General features: G+C 44.3%; 1 long non-coding RNA gene across 1 annotated transcript in view; it reads right to left on the bottom strand.

Moving 5' to 3' along the window:
* Window positions 1–27,643, bottom strand: part of LOC146855685 (uncharacterized) — a 407,510-nt gene that overhangs the window by 72,581 nt on the left and 307,286 nt on the right. Inside the window, exon 4 of the long non-coding RNA XR_014981368.1 lies at window positions 5,912–6,004. This is a non-coding gene — a long non-coding RNA (uncharacterized LOC146855685). The remainder of the gene's footprint in view (window positions 1–5,911; window positions 6,005–27,643) is intronic.

The raw sequence follows: 27,643 nt of genomic DNA on the forward strand, positions 1-27,643 counted from the left end.
GTAGGTAGGTATTAATTTACTCCCCTGCTAAAGGGATGTGGGGTGAATGTGATGAATGTATGTTGTTTGTTTGCCATTTTCCATCTGTTTAACTTCTTTACATTTTGCTTTCATATTTCAGTTCTTTTAATTTTTCTATTGTTTTAATGTAACCTAAACATTAGGACAAAGTAAAATCTAGGCACTGCTAAATGTTTTGTTGATGTATGAAACATTTTTGTCTTTTTGAATACAGAGTTGTGATGTCTATTACATTGCGATAAAATGGGGTCTCCAACTTTTTCTGTAGTGAGATCTACTTCTGGTCAGAAAAATTATTGTGAGCTACCGAAGGCTAAGCATCTTGCACATTGTTACTAGACAACCCCACACCCAGCCTAATTGGCTTTAAGCCTAATGTCCATAGAGCCAGATGCTATGGTTCGAACAAAATACTTTGACTAGGGGCACTATGACAGGGCTGTGATGTGTGTCAGTGAGAACGTGGTCTTTGGGGTTTGTATGAACATGTGTGCGTATCGATGGAATATTTGTGTATGAGTAACTGAGAGCCTGTTTCGTATATACTTGTGGCACAGGACATACCTGTTGCCTTATGTGGCACTGTTACATCATTAACACAAATGAAAAGTGCAGGAAAATGTTCTGCATACATGTTCTGAATATGGAACATTTTTCTGCACTTTAAGTTTTAACTTAGAAGTATGGAATTGTATTGAAAAAATTAAACTGAAGAGTTAACTTTGTTCTTATGGATTCCATAAAACTCATAATTAAAATTTTCTCTCATTTACAAGTGTCACATTTACAAATACCAAGCATCTTGCTCCCAGGGGCCTGCAGACATGGTGTCATATTTATAGTAGAAAAATACATTTTTTTAAATGGGAGGAATTTAAAGTGAATAAACATGCTCAAGATGTATTTGGCTTAATTGAAAGTGGATAAAGACATTAATACCTAATGTTCCATAGAAAACGTTTTCCTCACTTTAAATTTCTTCCATTTGAAAACAATTACTATTTTCGGTTATAAATATGACAGTGTCTACTGGCCACTGGGGTGCAAAATGCCTGCTACTTGTAAATTCGACACTTTAAAATGGGAGAAAATTTAAATTAAAAGTTTTAATCATTAAGGTAACCTTTCATTTTAATTGTTACCCATTTAAAAGCATTCTGAAACATAATTTTGTGCTCACACTCCAATATTAAGTTGACAAGGACTTTTATTTAAGAGTTAAATACTTCAGTGCTTCAGTTTCTACACCTCTGTGACCCAGCCTGGGACATAAATCTGGCTGACCACTGCTCCTTATCAGGTTCTGCTATCTGCAGCCTGATGATAATAATGGAAAGTAAATACAGTCTTCCCTTACCATTAAAAGAAAAATGTTACCCTGTGCTTATTTAAATTTACTCAAGGCTGCAAGCTACTTTGAAGTTGTACTGGTGCTACTGGTAGCTCGCGATTGACTGGTTGGAGACACCTGCGGGATAAATAGTACAACATTTGCACAGTTATGACATTTTTAAACATGATAATAAAAAAAAAAACACAAGAAAGACCGTAAACATGTAATTTTCAGTACACAAGATGCTAAGGTTAACAGAGAAAGGCAATTTCTTGGACTATGACAACAAGCACAGGAGGTGTCATTTGGAGCACCAAGTAGGGGTTCCGCAAAGGGACACTCGAAGAGAAAAACACAAATTCTAGAGGAAAACAAATCTCAACCCAGAAGGGCAGGGAATGTGCAATTAAACTAAGACCCTAGTGTGGTACAACAAAAAATACAAGAGCTGACATAACCAGGCAATGTGACAGCATAAGAGAAAGTCCGAGAACATATGAACCATTCAACAAAAACACATTTAGGTTGTCTAATTCCAAGGTGGCAAAGGCACTATGGAGCAGGGCAGACAGACAAGAATACCCAGGGTGCATAGTATGTAGTACATGGTCTTGGATGAAGCCCAGAAACAAGAGCCCAACAACAGGGTAATATTGCACATTGCATAAAGGGTGCAGTGCCTGTCATTCTGCTGGGTGGGGCTGAGCCATTGGGGAGGATGCTTGTTAGAAAGCCTTTTAGCCACCAACAAGTATGTGTCCTCATTCTCCTGGATGGGCTTAGGGGTCCTATTAGAGACTTCCTAGAAGACTTTGACCAAGACATGGAAGTATCTCTTTGCTGGATGTATGTACTTGTGCCTATCAGTGTACGGCTTACTATCTGAATTAGCTTACTTGTTTCTCGTACAGAGAGCTTGGAGGATGAATCGGGTCATTCCAAATTATAAAAAATAATATGTCAGAGGGAATGGAGTGGGTACCAATGCAAGGGCAAGAGTCATGAGAAAGGCGTTACAGTGCTGTGCTAGGGGGACTAGAACTCCGCTCACTTGCGAACCGACTAGTACCTGTGCCACAAGGACTGGAGCCAATCCAGAAGGAACGGACACCAAGTTTCATTTTGATGCTTCCACTAAAACTTGTGGATGTGATTTTTGAATTCCTCATAACGAGAGAAGAAGTGATGGTCTCTTCTGCTGCTTACCAGTTTCAATGAAAGGCATTTAACAACTGAGAAGAATGCTGCATCTCAAGTTCAAATTATTCAAGTGATGTAATGACCCACTGCGGTATCTGTAGTGATCTATTTTAGCGATTTGTAGCTGCTGGTTGAGCACTTTTGTTTACTATCTTTCTGTGTCTTGCAATGTTGGCGGATAGTCGCAACAAACAATATCTACAGTATTCGGAACGCTCTATCCTGAACTTGATACAATTGCCTAACTGTAGCTATTTGAGCAGTAATGGAGACAATGCGCCATTTTCGTTGGTTGGTACTTCAACGCACAATATGTTCCTTCTGCCCTGCCATGCTTCATAGTTCCATGCAGGATGTGCTGCTCCCATCCAGGTTTTTTCTTTGAATTCTGGGACTCACAGTCTTGTTTGTTCTTTATAAAACGGCACAACATGTCCCAGAAAAAAATCTGCACTGGAGTAGCACATCATGCATGGACCTGGGAAACTTGACAGCTATGTTCCTTTCCAGAACACCCATGAACATAAGCTTGGAAGCAGCAGTGTGACGCACCCAAATCTTTCCACACCCTGCTTTCCACAAGTCGTGTTGCTTATTTGTTGCATAAATTCAGAATGAATAGATGCAAAGGTGCACTGGACATTTCGAAATGCACATGTGAGATGAACGACAACACCAATTATCTTAAATTAATGTACACATCTTTGGTCAAGCCACATAAAAATATTTAAAATAATTAAAGTGAAAATATGAAAAGAAGCTCTAGAGTCGTTTCTAAAACTGTAGAAATACTGAAATACTTGTTTAATCAAAAGGTAGTTATGAGACAGCCATAAAAATGTTTGAGGCTAGGTGCGGGCTCTGCAAAATGTTAAGTCTCTAAGCACAAGAGGTCTCTAACTCCCATCCTTCTATGTCTGTCAATGGGACTGTGTTTATTTGCTAAGCAAGGTGTGTAAGCATGATGGAGGCCTCTGTGACACAGCCTTAAGCAGTTTTCAAAGACGATGCCACAGGAAAGACCAATATCTTTCCACAAAGCTCTCTGTATGTTAACAGGCCAGGAAGGGTGCATAATGATTTTGAACTGCAAAAAGACTAGACAGGATATACAAATTTAAAAAGTGATTCCAAAGCATTTAGCATCAGAGAAAGCCTTTTTGAGGGTGTGGCCAAAATTAAGAGCCAATCAATCGCGTCTCCCCTCTGACCCCACATTTGCTCAAGTATGGCTAGAAGAAGCAGCAAATCTTCAATTCAGATAACTTTTTATTACTGTGGCAGCTGCTATTGAAATAATGGAAATTACAGGCAGAGTTATCGAGCAGTAAAAGGCAACTGCCATACTATCATCAAAAACATGCATGCAACAGGATACTCAAAGTGTCTTTATAGAAAGTATAGCATCTGTTAAAATTGAGAATCCCAAAATTCTGTGTGACCAATATTTTGGAACATCTTCAATACATTGTTATAAACTCAATAACAATAACGGCGGTCTTACTGAGCGATTTCAATTTACTTTGAGAATATTTCGAACAAAGCCAGCAAGGAAAAAGCCCCGATGCATGGAAACTTTATTACAATCTATGAATCTATCCACAGGTACAAACCACATCATATGTTCGTAACACGAGCCCTCAAATCCTTCCTGTACAATTCTGCTCTCTTGGACTCCACTGCGCACTACTTTACCCACATCCCAATGAGGTTTAGGCTTTTCCGCTAGTGTCACTAATTTCCCAGAAGAGGTTTCTTCGTAGCCCTCTTTGCTCTACGCGGATCTGTACAGCACTGCCATACTGCTCCCAGTTTACTGGAAATGGAAGAGGACCAAGTACAATAGATCAACATCTACATCAAAGGCTGTTCTACGGAGAAGGAAAATCATCTGACCATAAAAAGAGCTTTGGCAGCACTTTACTGGCTTGAGTTAGTGATACAATGTACTGGAAAATAGTCTGGTGAGAAAGTTGCTTTAACTAACAACCATTCAACTGCAAATGCACTGGTAAGCATGAGAAAGACATTGTGTTCTTTCTCATGCAGGTTCTCTGAACCATGACTTAAATTGCTTAACTTCAATGTCAAAGACACTTTCGCAAGTCCTCTCTCATCTAATTACATTTATATTCATTAATTTAGTTTAAAGCAATGGTCGCTCAAATGTATTGAAAAGGCTAAAGCTCGCAGGGCAACCCCTTAACTGACTGGTACCAGGAGCATGTCCGATGTACGGTGGAAGAAGACTGATCCTAGATTACTCAAAACCTGCTTATGGGCGCCTCGCTTCCTACCACTAAATGGAAAATCTTCCAAGGGACCATCTTGACCGAGTATCTGCGTATTTTACATAACAGGTGACAGACCAGTCAGCAGAAAGCTAAGTTCTATCCAGTGGTGCAGATCAATAAAACAATGTAATCTAACTGACTTGTATAAGTAACCTCTAGGGTGGCCGGTGTGGATATAGGGTTAAGGATTAAATACAACAATTAGATCCATGTCAGTGCAGTGACAGCCCTTCATAGAGCCTCAACAGTAGAGCAACAACGTGCTACCATGGGGAATGACAAAAAGTGCTGAGCCAGGAGGTGACACCTGGTTAACTCTTGTCATCCATAAATCCAGTACTGTTGGTAAGATTCTGACCACTCTAAGGGGTTCACTGCAGTTCTGGTCAGGTACTGTTCCAATCGGTCAAAGGCTGCAGAGGGCCAATATCGTGAGAGCAGACATCTGCCCCTTACCTTAGGTAGTACCAAATCAAGCACTGTAGGTATCGCTGTCCCTATCCGATGTGTAGCTTGTATGGCAGACTGAATTGCCTCAAAGTGGCATAGGAACTCAAAACTACCTGCTAGCTTATAAGTAACCACGTGCTCCAAAGACAATCATGAAATGCTGATAATGTACCCAATATTTGATTGTTGTTCCTTCTACACTGGTCGAAACAGGAGCAAACTGGACTAATATTCAATCACAATTTTCCTTTGCCTCAAGGATTCTTTGAAGTGTCCGCTGCTATACAAAAAAACCTTGATATTTAATAAAGTAAATACTAATGGAGTACATCAAATCTGGTGCACTCTGTAAGTAGTACACTGTACTCTACATGATGAAATGTCATGAAATTGTGTGCAAGACTCGTACAGGTTGCAGATTCAAGCTGTAGCAAAGACAACCTGACTTTTGCGCACACACACATATGCACACACTCTTTAGAACCTTCTAGTAGCTGAGGGGCTTCCAAGCTGTGTTACTTAAGAGAACTCTAATTTTATATCTGTTGTATGTAATTTACAACATGGGGGGCACTAAAGATCCTAACAACGTTTTGTTAACACCTGTACATACCTTTTACCAGATGGGCCCCTGGCATGTTCAGCTGGCAGTCAGATGGGAGTGATTTTATATAAGGGTCTCCATATGTCTTCTTCTGCAGATTCACTAAAGAAAAGAATGATTTATGAGCCCATAAACCACTGTAGCTTCCTCACATTTAACATATAAATATACTTAATCACACTGTCATCAGCTGCCTTCAAGTGTAGGAATTACCTACAGCACTGCCACTCCTTTAAAATATAGCCAACGCAGCCATATAGCCGTGTTACGTGGATGCAGACAGACGGTACAAATTCTCAATAAAAACAGGCTGTAGTTAAGGTAAATGCCAGTATCATGTCAACTTCCAGCTGCGACAGGCACTTATTAAATCAGTGTGATATACAAGGATGCCCTTCGCACATGGCAAGGTCCTCTGCTTGTACCTTAGAGAATAACTTTTCTATTAGTTCACAGCACAACGATATGATAGAAACGCTAAGGATAGCAAGAAGAAATGTAAATCTGTGTTACAGCCGACTAAGGCGTTTGGTATAGACTTTCCAAATTCTGCATTGAGATCATACCTAGGTGAGCTGATTCGTTTAACAAAAGATTTTTTTAAAAGCACAGTATTTGGACTAACTGTAAGCATTGTAAAAAAATTCCCAACATATATATGAACAACATAATTCTATAGATATGTGCCTCAGTGTTATTTATTCAAACGCAATTAATTTTAAAGTTACAACTGTGCCTTCGCTTAAACAAGACTTCATATTTTCTTGCAGGGATTTGTATATACACAAAACAATATTTAACGTATATACTTTTTACCAATGAATTGGACAGATTTATTGCCCTAAATGTATGGGTTAACATTTTAAAACGTAAATCTTTTAAGAAAAATATAGGCGCATAGTATCAATACAATTCCGCATATCCCAAAAGAAAGGTCCAGTTGGTACACTGGTAAATAAGGGCGACCAAAATAAATGTAATTACCAATGAGTTCACTGAAGAGACTGGTATTGGGGAGCATTAAAGGCAGTCTCAAATTGCAATTAAACGAACAATCGGTCCTCATTTAGCTTTCAGAAATGAACATATGAAACAACACTATAATACACCCTTACTTACCTGTACCCGGTATTCACCTGGTAGCCCTCTGACAACCCCTGCGTTCTATACTCCGGCGCCCACAAGTCACCAAAGGCAGATTCAGAAGAGACTTCCTGTGTGAATGGAATTCCGAAACCAGCCTTTCTTTCACAGCGCAGGCAGTGTAACCGGATTCTTCAACACGAAAGGTACACGCAGTGCTCCGCCCGGAAAGTTCAGCTTCAAGTACACGCATTTTTCAATGTTGGTGGCAGCGTAACCTGCAGCAAGGTAGTCAAAATGGGAGCACTTTCAGTGTCCCGGGGGTGGGGGGAAGCACTCCGGCTAAGCAATGAGTCATCAAGGTGCAGCGTGATTTGAATCCACTTTTATTGTACTGTTGGCTTATGAGTCACTCTGGTTACACAATGTTGACTCCCACGGAGTTGCTACAATCTGGCAAGTTCTGTGCAAAAAAACAGGAAGCGTTATATATTGACTCTTAGTGCATCGGACACCGTCCTGCTATACACAAGGGAGAACCGGTCTCCGCCGGGCGACCAGGAATGGATGAAAAATTGGGACAACCATGTAAGTGCACTGCGTCCCTCGTCCTCAGTTATTATACGTGTGTGCATGGGTGCCTGTGTAAAATGTCTGGTTATTTAACCTATCGCCAAGAATGAGCAACAGATGGCGCTAGACAATGATAATATGCGAGAGTCTTATAACTACAAGTCAAATGCAAAAACAAGGTGATGGATGGAACAACTGAATTCATCTCAGCCACTGGCAATAGCTCGGGCCGCTTCCCAGTCCATCATTGTTTGCCCTCCATGCCACCTCAGTTTGGACCCAGCCATATGCAAATCAGTCTTGACCTTGCTCATCATGGGAACAGTCCAGCCCTACCAGGCACAAGCAACCTAGGACCGGTTTCACCCTAGTTAGTACTCTTTAGACAGGTATATCCTTGGTCGACAGTGAGCCTGGGACCCACGTCTGGGCATAACCGGTGCACTTAGGGAGTCAAATGCAAAACAACATGCTTGAATTAATCTCAGCCACTGACAATCGCTCGGGCCGCATCCCTTTCCATATTTATGTTGCCCACCATGCCACCTCAGTTAGGACCCAGCCGTATGCAAATTAGTATTGAACTTACTGCTAATAGGAGGAGTCTAGCCTAAACTGCCAGCCCAGGTCCTCCCTGACTGGATGGAATACAAGCAACCCAGGACCAGTTTCACTCTTGTTATGGGCTCAGTGGAACCAAACTATACCTGGCTGAGAAACAAAGGTTTGGGATGCGGCCCATGTGATTGCCAGTGGCTGAGATTAATTCAAACATTCCATTCAGCACCTTGTTTTTTTTTTACATTAGAAGAGGAGTGGTAGAATTACTGGTTTATACATTTGGCTCACTGATTAATTTTCTCCTCACCAATTCACTAGTGCAAAACAAATTTAAAACCAAGATACTAAGATGTGATCAAAGCAGAGACTCCTGCCAAGTTTAAAATAACAGGCATTGGCAAAGCCAATGAGTCTAGCCTACTAGAGAGCTATTGGCCTTTTCTATGTCTTTCGGCTATGTTGTACAGCAGCATGGCTGAAAGAAAAAAAACCGCTATGAGGTGGTCAGCGCTGGCCGTGTCAGTTTTTTTTAAGAGAACCAAGAAAATGAAAGTGACAATGAAGCTTACCAATGGTAAGTAATGGGCAGACTCTAAGCCCCCTGTAAACAAATGTCTTGCAAGCAACAACGTGCGACCTAAGAAGGTTACAAAAGCAGAGGCTTCGCCAATTTGTGAAACTGCTCCCTTTGAGCTGGCGTTTAGAGAGTCATACTTGCTTACACTGCCTGTGAAATAGGTCACTTAACTACCCTGTAGATTGTGTAGACAGGACAAGCATTCTAAAGCTGACGATGCTGCCCTGATGGTCTGAAGACAAGTATTCCTCCATAAGGTGATATAAAAAATTTCAGAACCCTGGTAAAAATGATAAATCAAACTTAGGGCATGACTCCTATAGGCAATATTAAGCAGGACAGTAAGACCATTCCTTAGTGATGACAATCGAGAATTTCTTCAATTCTAATAGAAAAAAGAATTCGAAACCTTAACACTGGTTCTTATCTTGAAAGGATGCAGACCGCTCACAGACACTAGGCAACACGTTTCATCATACAGGTGCTCCTCGTAAGCCACCGTTGTTGCTAGGCAGGCTCTCCATGAGCTCTTTACTTATTTTTATGAGTAAACTTTATGGGGGAAATATCAAGCTAGGCATCAGGAGGTCTTCTTGCTAAAATGGACACCAATCCTTTTCATTTTGTTCCCCAAGTACCACAAGATTAAAAACAAGCATTTGCAATGCAATAGGTCTCGCATTTACGCGAGTTTAAGCTATTGGCATTGTAAATGACAATGCCTTTTATGTATGCTGTAAAAAGGAAAACAAAAATAAAAGGCATTGTCATTTGCAATGCCAATAGCTCAAACTCGCGTAAATGCGAGACCTATTACATTGCAAATGCTTTTTTTAAGTTGTAACACTTTTTTTTTTACATTTAAAGCACTAATAGCCATATTATACTAAATTAACACGCATACACAATTATTAAAAGACACAGTAAAAGAAACCCTAGATTTAGCACTGTGAGGGACCCTTTTCCCCGAACCCTAAACCCTCCCGTGTACCACCCGGATTACCTCCTTTACGGAGTTCTCCCTTCCCGGACACGCCAAACGATATGATCTCCAAAGAGTCCGTGACAACGACGACCCCGCCCCTCTCTCTCTTACAGGGTCCAATCCGATGTGACGACAGACCGGAAGGATTCGACCGGTACCCCGGAAGTCCCTCCCCCTCCCCGGTGGACGACCACAGAAAAGACGGAATTGAGAAGAACGAAGGAGTCGGAAGATCGTGGCAGGAACTCTCGACTGGCGATACGGAGGAAGGAGAAGACGGAAGTGGGGACCTCGAGGAATGGTCGGAAGACTGGTGGAGTCCTCCGGAGGTAGCTGAAGAGCGGCCGTAACTCAAAGGAGAGTTACGGCGGAGCGTGTGAGTACCTTCCCCCATATTCTAGCTCGCTAGGTACGCTGTGTAAAACCATAGAAGCCTCCTTGTATATAGACTCCCTCACTTCTACAGTCACGTCCAACCCCCTTGTAAATACTATACAGCACTGTTTACACTATAAGTCCTATTTCTCACAAACCCTTTCCGAGCACCCTCAGTCTTGTCCTTTTTTCCTCCTCGACCCATTTCTTTCCCCCCCCCCTCACGGTCCGTTTCCTCTTCATCACATTGTGGGTCTCGGGGACGGTATCTTCCGCAGAATCCCTGCAGGACTGACGGCTCCTCTGTTTGTTTTTCTTTCGGTCCTCCGAGGAACACCTACCCCGGTCTACCACCGCCGAAGAGTGCCAAGAGCGGGAAGCGTACCAGAAACCCCGACAACGACGACCGAGACGAGAACCATCACCCCGTTACCCGTGACTCTCAACCCTATACTGGAACTTGTGTATATTAAAGAAACGCACTATAGCCCACTATATCTGGCCTCCTCGTCTGTTATTCCAGCCCGCCACATCCCCACGATCACAGTTGGTGTCAGAAGTGGGATCCGCTGGAGACATGGAGGCCGTAATGCAGAGGATGGCTGCCTCCCAAGAACAACTCGGGAACCTGATGGAACGCTTCCTAAAAACAGCCGAAGACGACCGAGGGCAGCTCCATGACGTCCTGAAAGGCCAGGGAAACACCCACGAACAGGCGCTGGGTAAGCTGACCACGGTTTTGGAGCAACAGAGACCAACAGCCTCCCTACCTTCGGTGGTCCTCCAAAAGTTCGTACCGGGAGAAGACCCGGATTTCTTCTTCACAAACTTTGAACGGTTAGCCCAGGCCGCCTCATGGCCTATAGACCGTTGGGGACATTACCTAGGGCCCTTACTCACTGGCGAATTACAGGCAGCATATCAGCAAGCGAACGTACAAGGCACCACTCCGTATGCGGACATCAAAACCTGTATATTGGAACGATTGGGCATTGATGCCGAGACCTACCGGGTGAAGCTACGACAAGTCAAGGAACGACCACAGGAGACTCCCCGAGCCTTATCGTTTCGGATCAAGGACCTGACCGCGCGGTGGCTGAAACCGGAGACAGCCACTAAAGAGGAGATTTTGGAGAAAATACATTTAGAACAATTCCTGTCCTCTCTCCATCCCAGCACCCAACGGTGGGTACGTCAGCATGCCCGTCTCTCTCTGGAAACAGCGGTAGAAATAGCAAGTTGTGGAAATGTGGATTTTCCTGATCAGTTATGTCCCCTATCTTGGACCCCAACGGTTCTATATGCATGTTACAAGTACATGTATGTTCCCTCCAGTTCCAGTTTCTAAGACGCAAACATATGTGTGTCTACCGTCGACATGTTCTCTGTCAGATCCGCCATCACAGGGCTGGATATTCGATTCCTAAGTATGAAAGGCCACCGACTTTATATGGCTAAGTTACTTCATTTTTACAGTTCAGGCAAGTAGGCCCGATTCTGTCCTCAAGCCTTTCCCTGCTCTCTGTCTCTGACAGCTTCAGCTTGAGCTCGCATCTGTATCCATGAACTTTGTCCTACTCCCTGTGCAGCTAACGGTGCCTGCCTCGGCCAGTTTTCGCCTGTCTGCCAAGAAGTTGTATTTCACCTTCGAATTATCTATTTTGCTCTTCAGCCGATGCATTCCTGTCCAGTGATTTAGGTAAACATTTCCTTTAGCTCACAAAGCAAAGGACTCAGCCTTTCCGTCCTCCTGCAAGTGATTCATAGCCCTGTTGCCATGGAAAGTTTTCTATCCCTCGCATCTCATATAGACACTTAGACGCTTGTACACGCACACAGTCAGTATAGAATAGATTCTGTCCGAGAGTCTCTTCCTTGTGGATAACATAGTTCTTTAAACATAGGATGTTAGATATGATTTGGGATTAGGTTGACTTGACCCCCAGACTTCTCGTCTCCACATGTAGAGCTAAATGTCAAGTCCCTTCACCCCCTAGTTGCACGTCAATTACACGTCATGCTGCTGCGCGCGCATCTATGCCAAGTATTATCTTATAGATCCACCTATGTCTGATAATTCTAACCAATCATGTTTCTTTTATTCCTTATTACGCCTAGTTTCGATTATGTCACTGTCACGTCACTTTTCTTATCAAATGTTACGCCTTCTACATTCGTTTCATTGTAATGCATTTATTATAAAAATACATGTCTGTCAATAAAATATTGTACTTCACTTCCTGAACCCTCGTGGTGACGGAACCTGAAGGCCGCGACTCGAGTCGGCCATTTTGAATGGAATAAAGCCCATTAGAAAACCTCTTATACCACGGATTCTGCCTCTTGTTATTTTGAGCTATTTTACTTTATTTAAGATCCCGTATGAAATTCAGTCCGGTATTTTTATTTACCACATAATGGCGCCCGAACAGGGACACTTTCTCATCTCACGCGCCGGCGGTGCGTTGCAGGCCCGGTCTCCTGCCACAGCTGGACGGACCATAAACGCGTACCAGCAGGATTTCCTGTAAGCTCCCTCCGGTCAAGCGGGGGCGACTGAGGCTGCGATCAACCCAGACGAGGCGGTGAGAAGTGCGAAGTATCCCGACCAGAGCCTAGCTGAGAGAGCAAGATCCGAGGTATACTGAGGCCCACCAGGTTTTCCGAAATCCCGATGTCCAGAGGGTCCGCTGTCCGCAGTTATCGAGTCCTGTCCATTCTCTGAGGCCTTCCGTTTCAAGGAGCTACTCGGTGAGTACCATCGCCGGGGAGGCGTGTTGACGCGCACATAGGTTGTGCCGGTCAAGACGGATTTGGGTACACAAATCCGGTCTGCACTGTTTAGCAGTGTATATGTACTGTTTAGCAGTATATCAAGTATTCCGAAGTATTCAGTTATTGTCAAGAATTCAGCGTGGTGATTAGTTAGGCAGACTGTCATCATTGTCGATCATTGTCATAATGTTTAATGTTTAATGTTTAAAGTATTCAGAAATGTCTTGCATATTGTGGTATGAATGACTGTTCATTGTTCACTGTTCATTTATTGTGTTTTTCGTATTAAGAAAATTCAAGAGTAAGTATCAGATCAGTTGTAAATATGCCGCTCTTCTCGAAGTTAAGACAGATTACTACCAGAAAAGGGGTGCTTGAAGAAGCAGTTCCTATTCCTCCTAGGGACACCCCAGGGCATTTTATGTACCATAAACATGGCTTAGATGCCATATTGTTTCTTGATCTATGGGTAGATTATACCAAAGGATTACCAGAAAGTCAAAGGTGGCCCGCAGCGGGAACCTGGGATGCAGAATGCATCATGAAAGTGGAGGAAGAGTTATGGAAAAGAAAGGTCAGACAATCACAGAAAGACGCTGTTGAGTTATGGCGTAAGGAATCTCATAGACGAACAGAAAAAGCACGTAGACAAGAAGAGAGGAGTAAAGAAAGTTCAAATAAAGTTGAAGAAAATCTATTAATTAAGGAAGGTATCCGAGTGAAATCAGAACAAGTAAATAGACAAAGAAATGCTCTTATGAATGGTATGTATCCCCTTCTAGCCGAAGGACTACCTAAGGCTGCTCCAGAGATGCCAAAAGACTTGCCACCCCCATTATTTCCAATTAAGGTACATCCAAAAGGGCATCCCAGAACCGCAGAAGATGTTTTTCTTTCCTCATATCTAGACGACGCAGCTCCGGAGTATGCTAACGCCACACCACATAGACCGTCTGGCGGAGGGGTTCAACGTCAGGATCAGGTATCTGTCCCCGTGCAACAGCAAGTCCCGATACAAGCTTCGGCAAGCACATCTGTTTCCGCATCTGTCTCCGCAGTCGATCCTATAGGGGTATCGACACCCATAGTTGCTGTGTCACGTTCAACGAATCCATTCACACCCGACGCCCCAGATGGGGCCACGGGAGGTGCTAGCATTACCTTTACACCACCTAGAATAAATAAACTTGTCTTTCAAGAGTCAGCACATTCTCGTACACCTAAATTCGTAAGTGAACGTACGCTTAAGGAACTCCTTGTAAATTGTAGATATGACCCAGTGGTTGGTAAAGAGGACGAAATGGTCCTGGCATCATTACGTATCAGGCGAGCCGCAGAGTATTTAGCAAGGTTACCAGGAATGACTACGCATCTAGATAACATATATCATTTTGTTCAAACAGGACGAGATCCAGGATGTATTAACAGAGCTATGGAATTCCAGAAAGTAGAGATACAGGGGGAACTGTTACGTTTCCTCATAAACTGTGTAATCAGAAATCAAGATCGTCCGGGGGTAGACCCGAATGCAATGCTTATTCTTACAAGATGGAGTCAGAATATATCAGAAGGGAGACACGATAAGCAAAATTGTATAATAGCCATGTGCCGAAAAATACGTAAAGAAATAGAGCGTATTCATGAAGAAAGATTGGGAACAGACGAGTTTGAGCAAGATGAAGTGTCCGAATCAGGGAATTCCGCAAGACAGTCAGAGACCATAGCCTATGTAGGCAGAGGAAGATCCTGTGAAAATACTAGATGTTTTTCTGATCCCATACACTCTGTATGTCCAAATAATAGCAGAACGTATCCGACGCCTGTAATAAATCTGAAATCTCCTGAACATTCGTTTCAAGCCGCAGATAAAATACTACGAGAACGAAGAGGTTACCACCTCCTCGATTCCATGGATGAGCAAGAATTAGCCAGATCAGCCGTTCACTGGATTGACAGTCCTGAAAAATACGGTGATGAGACCGTAGCACACACGTTTTTTAATCTCAGTACAGATGAACAACGTTTAGCTGGAATATATATGATTCAGCAACTCCTCATATTATATAAGAGCCAACATGCTGACCCTGGTCCTTTACCTGATATATTAACGGAACTACTCACGAACAGATGGAGAGGTTCTAGTAACAAGCTAATTAAAGAGATATTAGTGTCACGTAAGCAGTATGTCCTTTTTGTAAGTCCGGATCCTCTCTCGCTGCCCCGCAGAGAAAGAGCGCCGTACTATATGGATAGACAAAATCCCCTACGAGAAGTGCACCCAATAAAAGGCGAAGACAAAGAGTTTCACCGTGTATTTGTTTACACACCCATATCAAAAATGGAATTATTAGAAATGAAAAAAGTAGTACCTAGTCATGATAAAGACCCAGCGGGTTTCCACCGAGAAATTAAAGACATGTTACTGATGGGAGAGTACACCTTTCCTGATATTATGACGATATTAAAGGTGCTTTTGCCTGCTGGCATTTATGAAAAACTGAAAGAAAAAGAGTGGGAAGTAGGAGACCAAAAGATAGACTGGACAGCATTAGCAGAGGAAGAAAGGGGCCGAGCTGCAGGTTCAGGGCTCGGGGATAAAGTTAAACTGTTACCAGGTTTACTAGTACAGGTACTGCCACGTTTATTAACTACAAAAAAGGAAGATTGGGGTGCAATCACAGCCTGTAAACAAAAGCAAGATGAAGACACAAGCGATTATTATGCTCGATTTGAAAAATGTTTTGGTATAAATAGTGGTATAAAAGCAAGTAGTGACTCATATCCACATTTATTTGTGACAAAATTAGTGGAAAATGCATTGCCTCCAGTAAAGAATAGAATATTGAAATTCGAGAGTACCTGGCAAAGTAACACTCCGTCGCAAATGCTACAAATGTTACAGTATCATCACAATAGAATTAGGGATGAACAAGAACACGAGCATAGACGCATGAAGGATACAAAAATGAAAATGCTAGTTTCTCAGACAGTACCAGCAGATGGTCACAAAAAGGGTGTGACACATTCTGGTGATTCTGCAGTTCCTGTAAAAGGAACCTGCAATTACTGTAAACAACTAGGCCATTATGTACATGATTGTCCAGTCCTGAAACGTAATATAGCTACAGGTATTGCAAAAGAGAGACCACGATTAGTTAGACAAGATCAGAATGAACAAGGAGCTATGCAGCATGGACAGTCCATGCCAGTTCAGCAACAGTCCATGCCAGCCTCACAGCAACCCATACAGTTTGTGCCAGCTGCACCACTGTTGCCTGCTACTGCCACACAAACCACAACACGACAAATGTATCAGACTGCACAGTATGAATACCCTGAGTATCAGCGTTACGCATGAACCAGCCTAGAGAGGGAAGTTGACTTACCGCTTATCGAGATTCCTGTAGATCAAGAAGGACCTTATGTACATAGTGAATTATTAGGTCAAAATAGAAAATTCTTACTCGATACAGGGGCAAGTCGAACAACTATAAAACGAAGTGAAGTTCCGGGGGCACCCCTCTCAGGCTCTCAAAATGTTTCCCTTGGTTTTTCGGGAAAACCTATTGTTAATGAAGTATCACAGCCTCTACCACTTACGATAGGACCTTTGACACGAACTACAGATTTATTGCTTACTAAATCATGCCCAGAAAATCTGTTAGGAATTAAAACTCTGAAAGCACTAGGAGCCATAATATGTTGTTCTCCGGAAGGAGTAAGGTTGTTTTTACGTGATTTTAAAGGTCACTATGTGTCTAGAGACATGGATCCCCGACTACAGACTTTACCAGTACATCTATGGGCACAAGGCCCTACGGATGTTGGCTGCATGAACATTACACCCTATCGAGTCACACTGAAAGCAGGAGTGGTACTACCACGAATGCGACAATACAAGTTACCGCATGATGCTGTAGTGGCTTTGCTGAAAATCATTGATGAGCTGATTGCCCAGGGAGTAGTTGTAGAAACAGACTCCAATGTATGTAATTCACCGATAATTCCGATTCTTAAACGAACTGATCCTACTGCCCCACCAGTATACCGATTGGTTATTGATTTGCGTGAACTAAACAAGTGCATTGTACCACAATTCCCTGTGGTCCCTGATATATCATCATTGTTGACAGCAATTGATTCCGAAGCAACATTCTTTACTGTAATTGATCTCAAGAATGCCTTTTTCAGCGTCCCAATAGATCCGGAAAGCCAATATTTGTTCGGATTCAGTTTAAATGGGCGCAGCTTTAAATTCTCACGCGCTCCCCAAGGATTCACAGAAAGCCCCAGCATCTACAGCCAAGCACTGAAACGAGAACTTGACAGTATCCACATGCCAGTCAATACTGCACTGCTTCAATATGTCGATGATCTGCTGATCACCGCGAGAAGCGAGTCAGAATGTGAAAAAGCTTCTCTGACAGTTTTACATTTCCTAGCCGACAAGGGGCACAAGGTGTCCCCTTCTAAGCTGCAATTCTGTGTTCAGCGAGTTATTTATCTTGGTCACTCGCTGTCCAAGGAGGGAAGGCAGCTTACACCAGATCGCATCCAGTTAATTGCTAACATGTCAATACCCCAGACACAAAAGGAGGTGCGAGCTTTCATAGGCCTCACTTCATATTGTAGGCAGTGGATCCCTCAGTACGCATTTCTAGCGAAACCACTCATTCAGTTAACCACACAGGAGGCAGCCACATCGACTGTTCTCCCTTGGACTCAGGAACATACACAAGCTTTTGAAAGCCTAAAGGAAGCTTTATGTCAAGCACCTGTTTTAGCAACACCATGTTATAGCAAACCTTTTACACTCTTTGTTACAGAACGCGAAGGTACTGCCTTGTCAGTACTCACTCAGGATCAAGCAGGATCACGCAAGCCATGTGCTTATTTTTCCAGTACATTAGATCCCGTAGCTCAGGCTTTGCCTGCATGCCTGAAATCAGTGGCAGCGACAGCTTTAGCAATCAGACAAAGCGATGCCATAGTATTAGGACACCCATTGACAGTTCAAGTACCACATGCAGTAGAGGTTCTTGTGAACCGAACACAAACACAACACTTGACCATAGCAAGACTTACCGGTTATGAACTGACATTGTTTCAACCACACATAGAGATCCGACGGTGTAATACATTGAATCCTGCTACACTATTACCTGTAATTGGAACAGACCCACTAGCTCATGATTGTGTTGAAATCATTGAAATAAAGACGAAACCTAGACAAGACTTGACAGACGTTCCATTGTTAGATCCAGACCTGACGTTGTATGTAGACGGATCATGCATGAGAGCAAGTACAGGAGATTTAGTGGCCGCGTATGCAGTCACAACAGACACTGAAGTTATTGAGACAAATTGTATAGATACTTTGTCAGCCCAAGCAGCAGAACTTATTGCCCTAACACAAGCCTGTATTCAAGCCACATATAAGAAAGTTAATATATACACTGACTCACGTTATGCATTCGGAGTTGTACACGACTTCGGCGTGCTGTGGCGAGAGAGAGGTTATTTAACCTCCCATGGTGCCCACATTCAGCACGGACCCCTCATTCATGCTTTGTTAGACGCAATACATCTACCCACTGCTATATCGATTATGAAATGTAAAGCACACACGAAGGTTACTGATACCATTTCTCAAGGCAATGATTTAGCTGACAGAACAGCTAAACAGACTGCTCAGAATCGCACATTAGACATGACAAAGCCAATAGTTCAGACACCAACACAGTGTATGACAATTAAGGATCCCACACTTGACGTAATTGACATACAGACACATGCCACAGCAGAAGAAATAAAGAAGTGGACTGAACTAGGAGGGATCCAGACAGATCAAGGATGGATGACGAAGGAGAAATCTGTATGGTTTCTCCCTGATTCCATGGTTCAAGCCATTATAGCTACAGTTCACAGTCCAGCACATTTAGGAGAGAAGGCTATGCTAGACAGCATTCAGCACATTTGGTTCAACAAACATTTACGAGCAGCAGCTAAACAAAAAGTTCGTACCTGTATGATATGTTGTCAGTTTAATCCAGGAAAGAGTGTTCCCGTAGAGCAGGGTGGATTTCAGCCTCCTGACCATCCTTTTGAAGTCCTCCAGATGGATTATATTCAGATGGAACGTTGTCGAGGATTCAAATATGTCCTCGTAGTTGTCTGCGCTCTCTCCCGTTGGACAGAGGCGTATCCCGTATCAGATTACACTGCCCCGACTACTGCCAAGCAGCTAGTTCGAGAATTCTTCCCACGGTACGGTTTACCACGTGTTGTATATTCAGATAACGGTCAGCCTTTCTCATCCGAATTAATGAAACATGTCTCACTCTTGTTGGGATATCAGTGGAAATTCCACTGTGTCCGACACCCCGAGGCAGCAGGTCTCGTAGAAAGACATAACCAGACACTGAAAATCAGACTGTCCAAAATATGTAGAGAGAAAGGTGTCGACTGGATAGTAGCATTACCAGTTGCACTCTTTTACATGAGAATGGTAGCACACTCTAGAACAGGGCTATCCCCGTATGAGGTGATCTTCGGTAGACCGCCGAATATGTGGGGGACGCCTATACCACGCAAAATAACTGACATTGACTGTAACATGCTGACAGATTACTTGGCTTCCTTGATGTCTGCACTACAATCTTCTCGTTCACAGGTAGCTGCAGCCTTTCCCGACAACACTGAGGCGAAACCCCATGACGTTGTTCCGGGTAATCTTGTCTTTGTGAGAAATTTCGACAGGAAAAATCAACTGGAGCCCAGGTGGAAAGCACCCAAGTTGGTCCTGTTGACCACAAGAACAGCCGTGAAGATCGAGGGACGCAAAGGGTGGATTCATTCAAGTCACGTAAAAAAATTTCATGGACTACCTTCAGATATAGACACTGTGCCCTGCACTCCCTCACAGACTGATTCAAAACTTCCTTTTGTTGAACAGAATGACTCTCAGTGCTATAAATTAAAGCTTAGGCCCAAACAGTCGAGCAATTTGATTGTTTAAGTCCTCTCCAAGGTGAAGCGGTTGAATTGTCTCCGACATGTATCCCTTGGACCTGAGTAGAGAAAATACCCGAGAAATGTTGAAACGACAGGCGTATTGTAAATCACTGCGTAGCTACTGTATGAGGACATTATTAATTTTGTTTTTATTGAGTATTTTAGTAATTATTACGAGTGTGATTTTGCACATATATCATCCTATCTCTAGACATGTTTATAATGTTGCTGCAGAACATTCTTTTAGTGACCTACCGCCACATGAATTATCTTATAGACTTGCGCTGCGCAATAACACCTTCATTAGTATGTTACATCATTCCCATCAGACTAGTAATGCGACCAATTGTTGGGTGTGTGGCCGACTTCCTCCCTATCAGAATAACAAAGGAGTTCTGCCTTTCTTTCCACATCCATTCACACACAATGGCTCCTGTGGAGCATGGTTTAGTTTATTAAATTCCATAGACCCAGACACAGCAGTTTATCAACAACATTGGATATGGGGAAATCTGAATCTAGTTTTATTCAAAGTCTGTCACCCTAATAAGGAGGGTCACCCCAGTAGAACAGGAACTGATTTAGAAAATGAAGTGTATAAATTAGGTAATTTTACGCCTAATCTTATGATTTTGAATGTCAAATCCGAAGTTGAACTAATTCTGCCCACTATGTCAGTATTTCCAGTAAAGGGTGAATTGTGTGTGAGAAAAGTTGGTTCCATACATATGGGCCATAGTAAATGTGTTACTACAGTAGAATATAGTGATCAAGGCAAATCTTCATTTAGAGCTTCTCGCCATTCTTACTTCATATGTGGTCAGACGGCATATATGCGTCTGCCTCTAGATTGGGATGGTACCTGTTACATAGCATTCCTTTTGCCACCTGTTTTCCTAGCTCCCCCTGATTATTATCGAAATGTTCATTTAGTACACAATAGAGAGCGAAGAGATCTCCCAGTTGTCGATTATACTGAGACAGCATGGGACAAGTATGTAGATTTCAATAAAGGTATCTTTCCCTATATAGGTACAATATCAAATAGTAAGCTGATACGCAGACTCACCAAGACTCTTGAAGCTGTAGTAAACGAGACTATAGCCGCCCTAGGCAATCTGACAGAGGAACAATCAGTGATGAGAATTGTTGTTCTCCAGAATCGTCTTGTCCTTGACGTCATCCTGGCCGATAGGGGCGGAGCTTGCAGGGTCATCGGATCCAGCTGCTGCATATTCATACCAGAAAATTCGCCATCTGTATATAAAGCTATAACACGCCTTCATAAGATTGTAAGCCAGATACACGAAAATCCAGGCACTTGGACGTGGTCCGGGTGGTTTTGGAGTGTGATATCAGCCTGGGGATGGAGAGTTTTATCCTTCCTAGGTATTGGCCTTCTTATGCTCTTCAGTTGTTGTTTATGCCTGCAAAGTGGACCAGCGATTTGTGGTCTGTGTGCCACATCATGCATTCCATATCACAGGTCTCGTTCAGAATGCCGGAAGGAAGAAGAAATGATGCTCCATGAGCAAATCAATGGAATGATGAAGATTGATGTCTCGTGAAGGGCAAGAAGGGGACAAGGAGGGAATGTGGAAATGTGGATTTTCCTGATCAGTTATGTCCCCTATCTTGGACCCCAACGGTTCTATATGCATGTTACAAGTACATGTATGTTCCCTCCAGTTCCAGTTTCTAAGACGCAAACATATGTGTGTCTACCGTCGACATGTTCTCTGTCAGATCCGCCATCACAGGGCTGGATATTCGATTCCTAAGTATGAAAGGCCACCGACTTTATATGGCTAAGTTACTTCATTTTTACAGTTCAGGCAAGTAGGCCCGATTCTGTCCTCAAGCCTTTCCCTGCTCTCTGTCTCTGACAGCTTCAGCTTGAGCTCGCATCTGTATCCATGAACTTTGTCCTACTCCCTGTGCAGCTAACGGTGCCTGCCTCGGCCAGTTTTCGCCTGTCTGCCAAGAAGTTGTATTTCACCTTCGAATTATCTATTTTGCTCTTCAGCCGATGCATTCCTGTCCAGTGATTTAGGTAAACATTTCCTTTAGCTCACAAAGCAAAGGACTCAGCCTTTCCGTCCTCCTGCAAGTGATTCATAGCCCTGTTGCCATGGAAAGTTTTCTATCCCTCGCATCTCATATAGACACTTAGACGCTTGTACACGCACACAGTCAGTATAGAATAGATTCTGTCCGAGAGTCTCTTCCTTGTGGATAACATAGTTCTTTAAACATAGGATGTTAGATATGATTTGGGATTAGGTTGACTTGACCCCCAGACTTCTCGTCTCCACATGTAGAGCTAAATGTCAAGTCCCTTCACCCCCTAGTTGCACGTCAATTACACGTCATGCTGCTGCGCGCGCATCTATGCCAAGTATTATCTTATAGATCCACCTATGTCTGATAATTCTAACCAATCATGTTTCTTTTATTCCTTATTACGCCTAGTTTCGATTATGTCACTGTCACGTCACTTTTCTTATCAAATGTTACGCCTTCTACATTCGTTTCATTGTAATGCATTTATTATAAAAATACATGTCTGTCAATAAAATATTGTACTTCACTTCCTGAACCCTCGTGGTGACGGAACCTGAAGGCCGCGACTCGAGTCGGCCATTTTGAATGGAATAAAGCCCATTAGAAAACCTCTTATACCACGGATTCTGCCTCTTGTTATTTTGAGCTATTTTACTTTATTTAAGATCCCGTATGAAATTCAGTCCGGTATTTTTATTTACCACAAAGTGCATACAGTCGAGCCCAAGAGAACCTACGAGTCAAGGAGGACCATCCCCAGAGACACCCTCCCGCTACAGGGATCAGACCTATCCGCCCTCTTCCACCCAAAAGACCCATACTAACCCCTCTGATGCCTTCCCCAATACCCCTACGCCCTACCAATCCAGGACCTCAATGTTACGGCTGTGGGGGTTTTGGACATATCGCTCGAATGTGCCCCCACAAGGAAGAACCCATGGAGATTGGTATGGCCCGAAACTATGTTTGTTCCGTTCCCGGTACCGGACCGCCCTCGTTCCATCGTCCAGTGACAATAAACGGACAAACCCTCACCGCTCTGGCTGACTCAGGGTGTAGACAGAGTGTTATTAGGCCCCAGGTCATGCAGAGCCCTGTCGATCCCCCCTCAGGGATGGTCGCCATTCAATGTGTTCACGGCGACACGAAGAGATATCCGACCACCCAAGTCCAGGTCCAACATTCCAAGGATCCGGGAACCTCCCTCACAGTAGGTCTCGTTCCCTCCCTTCCAGAAGAAGCCATCTTGGGGAGCGATTATCACGGTCTGCCCGGTCTACTCCAGGACACAACTGATGCCCTAAACACTTGGTGGGAAGAAGCCCCCTTTCCTCAGGGGCTCTCCTCGCCCATAAACCAACCCAAACTCCCGAAAACCAAAGCACAGAAGAAAAAGGAGAAAAGAGACTATGTAGACGTCTTCCCAGCTATCCCGGACGAACATCCCTGGCAGATAGACCAGGAATTCCGAGCCGCTCAACAAGAGGATCCCGTTCTACAGGAAGCATGGGCTACGGCGTTAGAGCAAGAAGATCCACTTACCGTAGGTCCCTACTTTTTCAAACAAAAAGGGTTGTTGTACCGTAAGGGAGGGGCGCAACAAAAGCCTCAACTCCTGATTCCCGGCCCTTTCCGGGACAAGGTCCTGTTTCTCGCCCATAGCCACCTCTTGGGCGGACATTTTGGCGACGAAAAAACCAGCCAAACCATTCTGGAAAGATTCTACTGGCCCGGGGTCCACCAACAAGTGAAAACATACTGCAGGGAATGCCCGGTATGCCAAAAAAACAGTAGATATCGACCCCCTAGGGTGCCCTTGTTGCCTCTCCCTATCATAGATGTCCCGTTTAGCAGAGTAGGGATGGACATTATAGGCCCCTTGTTACCCTCTCGTAGCGGTTGTCGCTATGCCCTAGTCCTCGTGGACTATGCCACTCGCTTCCCGGAGGCGATACCTCTGCGACAACCGACTACCCAGAACATAGCTAAAGCCCTCATCTCAGTGTTCTCTCGGGTAGGATTTCCCCGGGAGATTCTAACCGATCAGGGTACGCCTTTTGTGTCCGCCCTGATGAAACAGGTCTGCTCACAACTGGGGATCAAACAGATCCGGACCTCAGCATACCACCCTCAAACCGATGGGCTGGTGGAGCGTTATAACGCAACGCTGAAACAAACGCTTAAGAAACTGTTGGGGTTGGAAGCAAAAAGGTGGGAGGATATGCTACCCCTAGCGTTGTTTGCTATTCGGTGCAAAACCCAGAGCAGTACCGGCTATTCACCTTATGAGCTACTATACGGACGACCCCCACGTACCCTGTTGGACATGGCTCAAGAAGCCTGGGAAGCGGAACCCAACCGTACTCGCCCCCTCCCGGAATACATATCCAACCTGAAAACCCATTTGGCTCTAATGAGAGACATTGTACATCAGAACCTGGAGAACGCCCAAAACAAACAAAAAGTTCAATACGACAAGGGAACAAAAACCCGAAACTTCTCCGTGGGGGACTTGGTTCTGTTAATGATGCCGTCATCTGACCATAAACTCCTGGGGCAGTGGCAAGGCCCATATTCCGTGATTCGACAGGTAACCCCTGTCACTTATGAGTTGGAACTGGACCCAACACGAGCCACCAAGCAGATCTTCCATGTGAATCTGCTGAAAAAGTGGGAAGGCCCACGTCCCGTCCTCACTAACACCTTGGAGCAGGTACCCCTCTCCTTTGCTGCCTGTATAGATTCGGGGCTCCCCTCCCACCAAAGTCACGACCTTATGACATATCTATACCCCTTACGTCAGGTGTTTTCCTCGGTACCCGGTCATACGACCATCACCGAACACGCTATTCACACAGAACCTGGAAAGGTGGTCAGACAAAGGCCATATCGAGTCCCTGAAGCCCGTCGGACTGTCATAAAACAAGAGATAGAACAGATGCTGAAAATGGGCATAATAGAACCCTCATCGAGCGATTGGAACTCACCGATCGTCCTGGTTCCCAAACCTGACGGGTCCGTCAGGTTTTGCATTGATTTCAGGGAAGTCAACAAGATATCCTCATTCGACACATACCCCCTTCCGCGGGTCGACGAAATGATCGAACGCATAGGGAAGGCCCAGTTCATCTCCACTCTGGACCTCTGTAAAGGCTATTGGCAGATACCCCTCAGAAAAGAGGATAGGAAGAAAACAGCGTTTTCCACTCCTGAGGGGTTATACCAGTTCCTGGTCCTCCCTTTTGGCCTACACGGTGCTCCCGCCACCTTCCAACGTGCCATGAACCACATCCTACGACCCCATACCCAGTATGCTGGGGCATATCTAGACGACATAGTCATCTATAGCGATAACTGGAAACAACACTTGGACCACCTGCACAAAGTCATCTCCTCTCTTGGGTCATACGGATTCACGATCAATCCCGCTAAAACCACCCTAGCTGCTCAAACAGTCCACTACTTGGGGTACCTTCTGGGTGAGGGCCTCATACGACCCCAACATACCAAAACCGAAGCCATCCGTTCCCTCCCCTTTCCTGCAACGAAAAAGGACCTCCGTGCCTTCCTAGGCCTCTTAGGGTATTATCGGAGGTTCGTGCCCAATTTTTCTCAAAGGGCAGCACCGCTCACCGACTTACTGAAAAAAACCACAGACACTGAGACCCTACTCCGACATCCCACCCCCTTGTTACTACAGGCTTTTTCCGATCTTAAGCATGCATTGACCTCAGATCCCGTGCTAGTGAGTCCTGATTATACACGTGCCTTCCTTTTGCAGACTGACGCCTCGGAACAGGGGTTGGGGGCGGTGTTGTCACAAAAAGACCCGTATGGAAACGAAAAACCCATTCTCTACCTCAGCAGGAAGTTATTTCCCAGGGAGAGAAATTATGCTGTGGTAGAAAAAGAAGCTCTGGCTATAAAGTGGGCGGTGGAAAGTCTCCGTTACTATTTAGAAGGTCGGGAATTCACCATTTACACCGACCACGCCCCCCTGGAGTGGATGGCTCGGAACAAAGGTCATAACGACCGGGTCCTTCGCTGGTTCCTTGCACTACAACCCTACAGGTTCACCACAATCCACCGAAAGGGGGTGGAACAAGGAAACGCAGATTACCTATCACGGTATCCTATGTCCTTCCCCCGTACACGAAAGACACCTAGGGAAAGGGGATGTGAGGGACCCTTTTCCCCGAACCCTAAACCCTCCCGTGTACCACCCGGATTACCTCCTTTACGGAGTTCTCCCTTCCCGGACACGCCAAACGATATGATCTCCAAAGAGTCCGTGACAACGACGACCCCGCCCCTCTCTCTCTTACAGGGTCTAATCCGATGTGACGACAGACCGGAAGGATTCGACCGGTACCCCGGAAGTCCCTCCCCCTCCCCGGTGGACGACCACAGAAAAGACGGAATTGAGAAGAACGAAGGAGTCGGAAGATCGTGGCAGGAACTCTCGACTGGCGATACGGAGGAAGGAGAAGACGGAAGTGGGGACCTCGAGGAATGGTCGGAAGACTGGTGGAGTCCTCCGGAGGTAGCTGAAGAGCGGCCGTAACTCAAAGGAGAGTTACGGCGGAGCGTGTGAGTACCTTCCCCCATATTCTAGCTCGCTAGGTACGCTGTGTAAAACCATAGAAGCCTCCTTGTATATAGACTCCCTCACTTCTACAGTCACGTCCAACCCCCTTGTAAATACTATACAGCACTGTTTACACTATAAGTCCTATTTCTCACAAACCCTTTCCGAGCACCCTCAGTCTTGTCCTTTTTTCCTCCTCGACCCATTTCTTTCCCCCCCCCCCTCACGGTCCGTTTCCTCTTCATCACATTGTGGGTCTCGGGGACGGTATCTTCCGCAGAATCCCTGCAGGACTGACGGCTCCTCTGTTTGTTTTTCTTTCGGTCCTCCGAGGAACACCTACCCCGGTCTACCACCGCCGAAGAGTGCCAAGAGCGGGAAGCGTACCAGAAACCCCGACAACGACGACCGAGACGAGAACCATCACCCCGTTACCCGTGACTCTCAACCCTATACTGGAACTTGTGTATATTAAAGAAACGCACTATAGCCCACTATATCTGGCCTCCTCGTCTGTTATTCCAGCCCGCCACATCCCCACGATCACAAGCACTCACAGTAAATCTTTGACCACAACATTAGTAACACAGCACCAGATGCTGCTAACCTCTGCAAAAGGTTTGTAGGCAAACGGACAGAAGAGTGATAAAACCCACGCCCCCACTTCACTTCTAAAGTGAACACAAGGAATGTTTACGGTGGAACAAAAGGATCTTATGAAACTTGTGCTTATCTCGAGGAAGCGCCTTCCTCAAAGGCTCTGTGAAAACTAGCTGAAACGCGAGAATAAGCCCCCAGTAACAACACAGGTTGTTTATGGGCTGTTACTAGAGCTATTATAAATATTAAACCAGGAGAAATTAGAAGTTGACCCCCAACGACTGTTTAAACCTATGCACAAAAATAAAAAAATATGAGACACACACTGATTTGCAACAGGCACAATAAGCTACAAAGTTACATGCAGATTTAATGACTAAAAAGAAACAATGCGATTAAGGTGGTGCAACCTTTTTAGCCCCTGGCACAGAGTAATGTTCGAGAATAAAATGTGAACTAGGTCAAAGTTTCCCTGAGCAGCAGACAATCACAGCTGCACTGATACTGATTTCACACCTATATGTGAAGTAATGGTGATTTCACACC

The sequence above is a fragment of the Triturus cristatus genome, chromosome 4_1, assembly GCF_964204655.1.
Source record: "Triturus cristatus chromosome 4_1, aTriCri1.1, whole genome shotgun sequence".
Classification (NCBI taxonomy): Eukaryota; Metazoa; Chordata; class Amphibia; order Caudata; family Salamandridae; genus Triturus; species Triturus cristatus.